This window comes from Ursus americanus, chromosome 7 (assembly GCF_024610735.1).
Source record: "Ursus americanus isolate L20-20 chromosome 7, mUrsAme1.1.p, whole genome shotgun sequence".
Lineage (NCBI taxonomy): Eukaryota > Metazoa > Chordata > Mammalia > Carnivora > Ursidae > Ursus > Ursus americanus.
In genome coordinates this window covers 19,932,206-19,944,630 of record NC_142133.1, presented here as the reverse complement: position 1 = coordinate 19,944,630, position 12,425 = coordinate 19,932,206, and the positions used below count along the sequence as shown (strand labels likewise).

The following is a 12,425-nucleotide window of genomic DNA, read 5'->3' as shown; positions in this document are numbered from 1 at the left end:
CCAGAAGTAAAGTTTATTTACACTTATTCTGTAAAACAAAAACACCAGTATATAAAGATGTAAGATGTAAATACTATGACTAACTGCAACAACATTTAATTGAAACTTTGCTAGGCATCAACAGCTGCCTACCAATAATCATATTTTCCCGTTTTATCCCTAAGTCCCTAGAGGAAATTGCTTTAAAAACATAAATTAGCTTCTTGATATTTCTATTTAAGGACATTTATTGCAGCATTATTTGTTAATGTCAAGTATGTGTGCGTATATGTATACATGTATAAAGAAAAGATTGAAACAATTTGAATGATTATAAATAGAGGAATGGCTAAATATATATTTGACATACTATATATGAAATATTCTGCAGCTGTTAAAAATAATAATATGGATACAGATACTGACCTTGAAAGAAGTCTGTGATAATTTGCTTAGTGAAAAGAGCAAGTTTTAGAGTAATAGACAGAAGTGGAGTTATGTTTATAAAACAAAGAACAAAAAGCTTATACATGAGTAAATAAATGATTATGGGCTTGCAAAAGAATGCAAAATCTAAAAAGATAACCAAACTGTTGATGTACATGACTCAGATGGTGATACTGACATGCTTGTTTGGAGAGATGGAGGCAGGAGGAGGCAGAGACTATTTGTTTTCTTAATATCTTAAACTTTTTTAAAATTATTCCAAACAGTCAATATTTTCAAGAGACAACAGCAGTTAAATTTTTTTTAAAGGCCCATCATGTATTATTCCCTGCATATTTTGTTGGTTTTCTTATTGAAATGGAAATGAAATAGTGGTAATTTTGAAATAAAGAAGCTCACCTTATATTACACCACTTTTACAGTATTTCCAAGAGTAATCATGACATAGTCAATAATACAGTAATCCTGGTATAAAAGTAGTGTTTAATGAAGATGATACTCTTAACTCTGAATTTAATTAATTGAGAAATTCTTCTAGTTTTTGCTCAGATGTATATCCCTCTGATCTCAGTATTTTTTGTACCTTTGCCTGGGCCACTTTTCCCTGTCTCCCCAAACATTTGCTAATTGATTCTTGTCATACAAATATGAGTTCAAATATCACCTCTGCAAAGAAACACCTATGTAAAGCATACTGCCTTCATAAAAGGTCAAGTAATACATTTGTAACTTTTGGACTTATGGAAAATAACAAGTAGTCATGTCAGTTTGTCAGTCTCCACCTGGATATAGCCTCAAAATCCTTTTCTGCAAAGAGCTGCAGGCACTATCCATTAATCTGAGTTGTCTTGCAAATTGACACCCCTTTACATAGACTGACCAACGATTATAGTTATCTTAAGTGACCAAGTAAGAGGCCTTCAAAACTGACCATAGTCTGCTGGAATAGCCTTGCTAAAAACAAAAATCAGCAAATATGAATCTGACATTAATCGGAGTTTGCTATTTTCTACTGTGATCTTCTCGTTTCTGGTATGAACCATATCTGGTCATTCCACTAATGGGTTATCAGGCTTAAAATGGGTTCATCTATATTGATTTCCACAACACACCCAGAACAAAATGTCATGTTTTCTTTTTTGAAAAGCTGATCTCTTTCCCTATTATGGAATCCAAATGGCAGCAGACATCCCAAAACACTGATGCAAAACACCTGTGAAAGTGTCCATATTTGTCATATTTTCTTAATATATGAAGTAACAGACAATTACTGGGACATCAAGAATATGCCAAAATTTACTTCCTTTTCCAAATCCCAGACTGATTTGTTTTTTCTTTCATCTATCAATGAATAGTGTCCGTTAACAAATTTATTTACCTGTCATCAAAATTGTTGTTATATAACCTTCTGTGCACCTGAACAGTTTTCGTCCTTCCAACCTTGCACCCAAACTCTTTCCTCAAGCCCATGATTGGGCAAGAAAACCCCAGAGTGAGACACCAATGTTCCATTTGTTGTAAGGCAACAATATGGAAGCCTTCTGATGCATCATGAAGAATCTTTCTATAAAGGTTCCCTATGCAAAATCATTAGCCTGCTAAAACAGCACAATGTTGCAATGTCAGATAATCATTTTATTTTGTGCTTTATTAGCCATAATTAAAGCAGAATCTAAGGAGTTCACTCCTGCTCTTCCGAATAGATCTGCAAAGGAATCCATACATATAATTTTTTCTAATACTTTTGTTGGCTTTAGAGGAAGGCATGTTAGACTGTTCTGCATCATTACTTTCTTGTGACTTTTGTTCCTCTTGTGGTCCTGGGAATTTTTAATTTTCATGTAAAGGTAATTCATCTGATAATAGATAGGGTCATATTCTATACCAAGTGAGCCTATCCTAAATTCTTTAGATCCAATGGCATATCCAGGTCTATGTGTCATGATGGTGATATCTGTTAAATGTTAGTTCATTACCGAGATTTTCTGCATAGTTCAAACCCTTGAATTAAAATTATCCATTACAAGGAAGGCAGCAGACAAAGAAGTGAAGGACTAGCCAGAGCAAATCATTGATTCCATGTCTTGATAGACTAAGGGAATGTATATAAATACTAGATGACAGAGAATGAGCAGTTTGTGGCAAACACCCAGTGACAAAGGGTATCTTATATTTCACTTACGTAGCTAAACCATAGGACTTTTTTTTTTTCTTTTATTTCATAGGACTGTTTTCCAAACTTTCATTAAATGGCACCCTTTTTAAATCACTTCTTTTATCCATCCATCAATAAAGAATATTTATTGATTAAATGAGGGCATTTACATGTTTTAAAGTCAATAAATATCATAGGACTTTTTAATAAATACAGATGTTTGAGATAAAAAGGTTTTAAATTGAATTTGAGACATCATCTTTCAAATTCTTGATTTTTATTTTTTGTTGCTCAGTTTCATGAAAAAATCCTATTCCCATATATAAAATGTTTCATATTTTAAATGTTACAAATTTTAAACAATTCATCCTCCAATTACCAGATACTTTCAATCTCATTAATCCAGAACGTCAAAAGAAGAGTAGCATGAAATTTATAAAACTACTGTTTTAGTTCTTTATTGTAAATATAGCTTTTATAAGAAATATCCTAAACTCGTAATAATTGCTGAAAACTATAATTAAATGTTATTATGACAAAATACATAATTTTGCACTTATAATGACACAATTCGCTGCTGTATTTAATGAGATATATCTGAGATTCACCTAGCATTCAAATAAACCTAGCTTGTAGGTATTGCTGTAGTATGCTTATTTGTATACACTTATGGGACTAGAAATGTCCAGGTTCATTTTTTTTAAAGACTGCTGCAGATCTATAAAATTCCTAATTAATTTTGTATTGATAAGTAACTAAAATCTCCTTCAGGAGAATATGTATTTCCACATATACACAAAAATGGGATAAACTGGCAGCCCAAGTTGATGCATGACTAATTTCCATTGTGTTCACTTCTGGTATATAATATATATGAATCTGCTTTTTGCTTTGCTATCATGTTTTAAAATGTAAACAGTACTGTAAAAAATAATTTGAATCTTTTTTTTTTTTTTTTTTGACTGAACTCCCACATTCCCTTCATGGTGTTGTGTGGTATTTATGAATCTCAGTGCATCATCTTAGAGGTGCTAAATATTTTTATAAAATGTTCTTCTATCTGCATCTATTGCATAATAATTTATGAGATCTAATTCTAACCCTCATCCTATAGAAATAGCATGAAATTTGGGGCACCTGAGTGGCTCAGTTGGTTAAGCGTCCCACTCTTGATTTGGACTCAGGTCATGATCTCACCCATGGTCATGAGATCAAGCTCCACTCGGGCTCTGTGCTGGGTATGGAGCCTTTTTAAGATTCTCTCTCTCCCGATCCCTCTGCCCCTCACCCCTGCACCCCCCACCCCCAGGTCCAGTGCATTCCGTCTCTCTAAAAAAGTAAATAAATAAAAGAGGAAGAAGTAGCATGAAATTAAATTCTGGTATTCGGTTATAGGAGTGAGTTCTTCCATCTTAGAGTTATGAGAGATAGCCCCAGAGGGTTACGTGGCACAGAAAGGCAGGAACCAGGTCAAATTCAGTCTCCTTTGACTGTCACTGACATTTTCTTTGTCCAAGCCCAGTTGTCCTTTGGTGTTGCCAGTAGCTTTTCTACTTTCTTACCAAGTAGTGATGTGCTAGGCTTTTGGTAATCTAAACTTTCTGATTCCTCGGGTCTAGCCTACCCTGGGTGCATTCAGAAACAGTATACCTCTGAGAGTTTGCCATTTACTCAGACCTTGGATACCTTCCATTCTAGATATACACACTAACCTTCACTGCCTACTGAAGGAAAAATGCATTGTTAGGATTTAGTCTCTACTCCAGATCAATGACCCTGCTTTTTCTCCCCCTCACTGTAGAATTTCTAACACAATCTCTTGCATTGAGTCCTTCACAAGATAAAGGAAGAGGCCACCTAATAGCAGCTTTTAATTCTTCCTACAAAAGCTTCCAAGGCAACAGAAAACTAAAGGTGAAGGGATAATTAGGAGAAAGAAAAAAAATAATTATAATATACAACATTAATATTTAAAATATCAGAAAGTATTCTGGAGCACCTGGATGGCTCAGTCATTTGAGCATCTGACTTTCTATTTCAGTTCAGGTCATGATCTCAGGATCGTGAGATGGAGCCCCGTATCAGGCTCCACACTCAGTGGGGACCCTGCTCGAGATCCTCTCTCTCCCTCTGCCCCTCCCCCTGTTCTCATGCTGCCTATCTCTCTCTCAAATAAATAAATAAATAAATAAATAAATAAATAAAATCCTTTTTTTTAAATGTCAGTAAGTTTTCTGCTATAACTTCCTTTCATTCTCCAATTTCTTTCTTCTCAGATACTTTGAACTTGGTAAATCAAAGCCATGTGTTCTTATGAGAGGAAACTGACATTCTAAATATTTCTGAAAATTCTGCTAGAAGTTTTTTCCTAAGATATGCAGCATGTTCTTTAATTTTACTGTTGGTGTCTTGACCCTCGCCTTCCTTCTTAGATGGAAGTGGAGGGAACTCTTCCTATCTTCCAGATGGACTTACATCTAACTTTCTAAATCTTTACATTAACTCTGGATTGATAAAGAACAGTAACATGATGGAAAAGACATAAGAGAAAAAGTGAAGAACCATGGAGGAAAAATAGAGCAGAAAGGAAGGTGAGAAACAATAAAAAAAGAAAGAAACTAGAAGTAGTTCTAGAATACTAATTGTCTTATTCACCAGGTTGGATTTGGAATAAATATAAGTCAAGTAGTATTTTTATTCCCCTTATTTTCTTCTTGTGGTACTTTAATTACTCTTAAGCTTAAATATGTATTTGATTCCTGGCTGTTTTCATACAATCTTTTAAAGATATTGAATGCAATGCCTAATATGATTGTACTTTGAATACAGGTTTGTTGTGTATTTTGGCAGTTGCAACCATAGCCAGCCTTTTTGAAGAGCTAATGCCAAGTTCTTAGAAGAGAAAATTAAGATAAAACAATAAACATAGTTTTGCAGTTGTCTCCGAATAATATTGAAAACACCTTTTTTTTTTTTTTGGTTTCTATAAGACAAGTGTTTCAAAATGATTTTATACTGACCTTAACTAATTTCTTAAAACTGAACAAAAGCAGCAGACCTATACCATTCCAACAGATAAATAAGACTAGCTAAAGTAGCACAAAAACATAAACACTGTAGAATGTCATTTTCACACCCATATCCACTTTGTCACATAATCTCATAATTAGAAGAGTTCAAAATGTGGTCCAAGCCAGTCACAGCCAGGTCTACTCTACTTGACTTCTTTCAACCAGTGGTTAGCCAGCCTGTGCTTAAATGCCTCAGTGACAGGGGATTTAATCTGCAATGCGACACATTCTCATGTCGGTTGTTTCCTAACAATCAGCAAGGTCATCTTTATATCTCCAGCTAAATTGGTTCACATTTCTGATCTCTACACCAAAGTGGTTGGATATTTAGAATGAGACTACATTATTTTTTTTTCTTTCATATAATGATCTTATAAACATTTTCACACAGCTATGGTGTCTATCTGTGAACCATTTCCCACCTTTCATTTTAAGATCCTTCAGTCAATCCTTAAATGATGGATAGGGCTGAGTTGCCATGTTCTTTTCCTCAGAGTGCCTCTTTCTTACTCACGGTACCTGGGAACTTTGGGAATTAAAAATATGACAGTGTTTGGTTTTAAGCAGCCAAGGAAAGGATATAGATTTCAGGATGGGTTATCTAGTAGCACCATTTAAGCATTTAAGTGCATACTTTTCTATATTTCCAGGCTTTACTGTAAATATTTGTCATCATTTTTCCAGGCCATTTCTGGTCCTAGTCCAGATTACTGAAAATCCAAAAGACCCAAACTTGTTAAGTCATTGTATAGGGAAAAATAAATGGAGAAAAATTAAGCAAAATAATCCAAAATAAAGATAAATTGCAACAAAGTATTTTAAAATAACATAAGACAGATGAAATTAATGTGGACTTGTATATAGTAATAAAAGTGAGAATTTATAACATTACTATATTTACATAGTGTTCTCTGTTTTAGGTATTTGTACTAAGTGATACATTCTTATGAAAAACAGAAAAGCAGGTCGCCTGGGTGGCTGGCTTAGTCAATTGAGTGTCTGACTCTTGATTCCAGCTCTGGTCATGATCTAAGTAAGGGTCATGAAATTGACCCCCATGTCAGGCCCTGTGCTGGGCATGGAGCCTGCTTGGGATTCTCTCTCTCTCCCTCTGCCCGTTTCCGCCTCTCTAACAAAGAAAAAAGAAAAAAAAAAGAAAGAAAGAAAAAGAAAAAAAACAGAAAGTCAGAATTCTTATGTGAAAGAGAAAGAATACTAACTCTTTCATTTGTCCTTAAAATATATGTATTTAAGTTTTGTATACTAACTGAACTTTTTTATTTCCAGATTAATAGGCATTAATTTGTATGATAAAGTATTTTATACTGATAATTTAAATTTATGATAATTACAATACTAATTTTATCTTACATGCCTCTGGGTAATGTGTAATTTTATAACATTTCATTAAATGCAATTAAAATAAGCTATTCATATCCTTTTTGAGGTGCATTTAAGATCACTTCTGTATAAACAATGATACAAGTTTAAATAACTCAACTGTGTTATATTAACAGAACCATCTGTTCAGTTTATAAAGTGCTTTACATGAAAATACAGGTTCTGTAATACAGCATAGTTTAAATATGAAACTGGAGAACATAAAAGATTTGATATCTAATAATAAATTCTTAGATGATTGAGTTTGTTTAAGATGTACAGAGCATCCAACATCTTGATTTAGAGAAGACTCAATAGTCTGGACTATTGTTTATTGCCCTCATTTGGATAAATCCGCTAAATATATATATACATATATATACGTATATATATATACACGTATATATATATATATATATATATATACGTGTGTGTATATATATATATATACGTGTGTATATATATATATACGTGTGTATATATATATATATATATATATATATATATGTATTTAGGTTGGAAGAATATAAAATGATTCTCTCCTTTTTTTCCAGCAGCTATCAAAATTCTTTCTAGAATATATTTTTTTCTATCAAATTATAAATTTTTTATTTCTTCCTTACATTACAAGTAAGACTGGTCTATATAGGTGGAAACCAATGTTCTCAGTGACATTGAGGCCAAGGATGCTTATCCAACCCAGTTACGTATCATTAGACAATGGGATTGTACTAGAGTAGAAAGATTACTGGTTGAAGATTGAACCTCCATCTTTTAAATTTTCCATCTGCTCTATTTCATTAACTGGCACAGATTCCAAGTTTGACAAGAGGATGCTCTCTAATTATTTCCAAAACACCTTGCTTAACAAATAATATTTAAATGATACCAAGAGGAGATGTTTTCAACCTTCCAAAATATTTTTCTGTTTGTTGATATGGTCACCACTTTTTAGCTTTATAAAAAAAAGAAAAAAAGAAAAAAAAAGAGTTGGTTTTATTTTTGGTCACATTGACTACCTGCTGCTATCAGGACAATTAGACACAATGACTGACACTTGCTGATAGTTTAAAAAATAAACAACATTCCTGAAATATCAATGAAGATAACACATTGGCTAAGCTTTTTTTAGCACGATTAAGAAGAATTTGATTTATTTAGGGTTATCAATTCTTTCCATAAATAATATCACACACTAGATATCTTTATCATTTGATGACATTGGTAAACTTCTTATTTTGGGGAGAACCTCAAAGAAGAATAAGTACCTCTAGTTTCAGCAAATGCTTAATTAATTTACCTTTACAGACATAAGCATATTTAAGGCAGGAATTTCAATCTCAATATTATTCAAAAATTATCTAAAATCAATGCACAGATTATTTTTTTCACAATGAATGTAATATAAAGAGAAAGACAAAAAAATTCAATAGATCATGAGTACAATCTGTGACTCAGGCCCTGTCATAGCATAAGGAGTTTTAATTTAATGCATCCTAATTTTGAGAGGAATTATTTGATGCAGTCTTGGAGTGATTAAGATTGGCATCCAAATTGTGTTTACAAAATTCACCAGTTTTGTTTGTGTGTTTGTTTATTTTAGACAAGTTGTTAACTATCTTTCTTAACCATAGAGTTTTGTGTTTCTTTTGGATATATAGTGAATTATGGGGGGGAGGTGGTGTGCTTCCTGAGTTATTGGTCTTGTGTGTTGTTGCAGAAGCAGAAAAAATAGACAATGAGAGTAGCCAGGAACCCAGGTGCAACAAACAAATTTCATTCAACTCATTTGAACTCATTTGTTGTTGGCAGCAAGCATAAAAATAAGATCAGCTATTCACTAATACACATTCTACCTAGATTCTCATTAGTAGGGAACTGGGTTAAGTAAACTAAGATGTATTAGTATTATGAAAAACGATGCACCATTTAGATAGTTTATTTTTATTTCTGCTTGCATGGAAGAATCTTCCAAGAATATTCCTGAATGAAAAGGGCTTAACATTATATAGAATGTAACATCTGTATTAAAATACACATAGAAAAATGTAGCTATATATACACATAATTCTATATATTTTTACAAGCATTTTCTATGTTAAGTGGAAGAATGGAAGGATACTTCTGAAAAGATAAATATCAGAATTAAAATAGTGGTTACCTCTGGGCAGAACACTCATTTTGGACTGTGTGTACATCAACAGAAATTTAAGCTTAATGAATATTGTCTCGTGATTTTAAAAATAGGAATGCATTCATCATGCGTAACAACAACAACAACAAAATAAGTGTTTTTATATTATCAGATACCTTCCAGTAAAAATACAGACTGATTTCCATGTAGGTATTCACTAAGACATTGTAATAAGCATCAAGCATCACTTGTAATTGGCATATATTTTGAATGCAAACTACTTGAAAACAGTTTGTTTTCTTGTGTAAAATATTATTTCTACAATGTTGTTTATCATCATTTTTAATTTAGAAGATTACTTGTACCATATCAAATACTAACCTTTCTGTACCCTAATTATCATGAATACAGAATTAGAGCCTGCCGGATTAATTATTTATTTTTCCATAGGACACAATTAAGCTGAACAAACACTAAATACCAAACAATTAAACTACTCACTTCACTTAATCTATTAATCAGGGCTGTTTACACTATAAGTGACTAAAGGCCTAACTCAAAATAACTGTAAAGAAAAATATAAAGATATAATGGAGTTGTTTAAAAAAGAAAAAAAAAAAAGGATAAGGTCACTTTGCAGGAACCAGAGAAGCTCTGAAAACTTCAAAGACTGAAACCTTGGCCATACACCTTTAGAGTTCTCTCTTATCTAGCTATTCATCTCTGTTAGGTATTTTTCATTGGTGAAGGAGTTCAAAGGTAATTGTCTCCCCTACCTTGCAATTCACCTCTTCAGCTCGGGGGACCAGTCACAATCACTTCTCCTTCAGATCCACATTAAAGGGAGAATTCCCCAGGGAAGAACTAAGTGTGAGTCACGTGCCCTTCTCTACCCAGCCCGTGATTGGATTGGGTAGAGATGGAACTGTGGTTCTCAGAGTTTGAGAGACAGGAAACTAGCCGCAGTAATCCCACTAAAATCTTGCCACTGGAATTTAGAAGCCGTTTCCTCTCAGAAATGAGTAGAAAAAGAAAAAAAAAAAATGAGTAGGAATTGAAAGTGAGGGGAGGTGCCTAGAGTTCTGTTATAGGCTACTACAATGAGAGTATCAGTAGGCATACAATGCAATCTGTTTTAATTTCTGTTGCTTCCCAGCTGATTTTTTCCAGGTACATTGCTATGCTTCCGATCTGGCAGTCTGTGTTTGCTCTTGAATATTGCTTTTTCACTTTATATTTCTGCATTTGATATCTTTTCTTTTTTCAGAAGCGTATTTTTACTATTTTACCCAACCCCAATTCTATTTTTGCTTTCCCATACAGAAGACTAATTTGACTTCAGAATCATTCATAATAATTCCGATATTGCATTGAGTGTTATAGGTCAGATTGGAAAATTGAGGCAAGAAATATTCAATGTTAAGTATATAAATATGTATTAGTGTGTCATGTAAATTTTTAATGGAGTATTTTTAAAGGCTTAACACTACTGTCACATAAACTTCTGACTATTTTTTGTACCTTAAGATAGTAGAAATATTGAACAATAATTAGTGGATTTTAGCACACATTATCTTGGTCTGCATATACTGGGCTGCATTTATTTACCTGCATCATGGAGTAGGAAATACTAAGAGAACCTCTATCCTTCAGCTCAGTACTTGTCTGACATTTTCCCCCACTGGCACAGTATATAACAACAGAAATAAAACAAGTATTTCTGTTTCAGGACTGCCTCACTGGGCTGCTACTGGAGCCTTAGATTAGAACACTGTAGACCATACTCTCCTGCTAGTTTCATGATTTGACTTAGGTTGTTAGCAGTGTGGCAGCTTGATGCCTCCATTGCTTTTCAAATCTCTTGTTACCGTCAGCAAGAAATGAGTTAAATCCATTCTGAGGTCATAGAATAGAGTTCAGTGTATTTCTTTTTCCATAAGACATCTTGTTCTTAAATTTCTTCACATATGGCCCTTATATTTTTGTTCTCAGTTTCTGGCTTCTTTTCTCCTTTGGGACTTTACCCAATTATTCTTCCCATTTCTTTCTTCTGCTTTTATCTATTGCCAGTCCAAAGGGTCAATAAAATTGTTCAATTCTTCTATACCCTAAAAAACGTATCTTAACCTCTCTTCTTATTCAAGTATCATACTTTTATTTTTAACTAAAAAGTATTCTCAAAAATTAAATGTAGCTTTTCAGATTCCAATTTCTTATTTTCCCATGCATTCCTCAAAGTTCCATGCATTCCTATAATCTTATTCTGTCCCCATAAATAGATCTTAAAAGGGAAATTAAAGACCTTCAAGTTGCCAAAATCAACAACAATCTATTCTTAGGCTTCATTCCTACAAAATTTGTACTCTGGAGCAGCATCTTCTTGAGACTCCCTTCATCTTTAATTATGGCAAGACTATATTTTAGTTCTCTTACCTCTCTAGGTTTCTCTTCCCCAATTTTCAAACATTAGTTACTTCACTATTAGCCTTTCAATGTTAGGAGCTAGTATGTTTATTGACTTCTCTTTCTTTTCTTCACTTTAACTAAAAGCTTTTACTGTACATTTTTTAGTCAAACTATTCATATTTATATTCCCCAGCTTTATGAGATATAATTGTCATATAACATTTTGTAAGTTTAATGTGCACAATTTGATGACTTGATACACCTTCATCACCTCACATACACTAATTATTGAATTCATTTTCTGTTTTTTCTCTGCTGTCTTTCTTTGCAATGTCATCCATTCAAGTAACTTTGATTTTCATCTCTATGACTACAACAGCAACATCACTATTGCTGATATTAGTACTTCGTCCGAAGTATAACACCTTATTTCCAAATTCCTGTTGAACATGTTTATTGAGATCTTTCCCACTGACACTGCAAACTCACGAGGTTTCTGCATGAAATATTAGTGCTGCCTCCCTAGTCTTATCTTATCTCAGGAAGTGTTATTCTGAGTTACCAAGATAACCAAAGTATTGATCCTAATGTCCTTCTTGACCACTGTCTTTCCCTTTATCCCCATATATGATCTTTCTCAAGTTAAAATGTCTCTAGAGTGTCTTTGGAAACATTTTATTCTATTCCAAGGAAACTGTCATAGATCAGGTATTTTTAAGTACATTGTTATTTTCTAATTTCTTTCTAAGGGTTCTCTGACATCTATAATTTCTTATTTCCCAGCCATTCTCCCAGACTACTACTAGAATTTTCTTCATTGTAAAATATCTTGTCATTTCACACTGTTCAAAAC

General features: G+C 33.2%; 1 long non-coding RNA gene across 1 annotated transcript in view; it reads right to left on the bottom strand.

Moving 5' to 3' along the window:
- LOC123786109 (uncharacterized) overlaps positions 1–10,003 on the bottom strand; it is an 866,733-nt gene extending 856,730 nt beyond the window's left edge. The window contains exon 1 of the long non-coding RNA XR_006777893.2: positions 9,943–10,003. This is a non-coding gene — a long non-coding RNA (uncharacterized LOC123786109). The remainder of the gene's footprint in view (positions 1–9,942) is intronic.
- Positions 10,004–12,425: the final 2,422 nt, after the last annotated feature.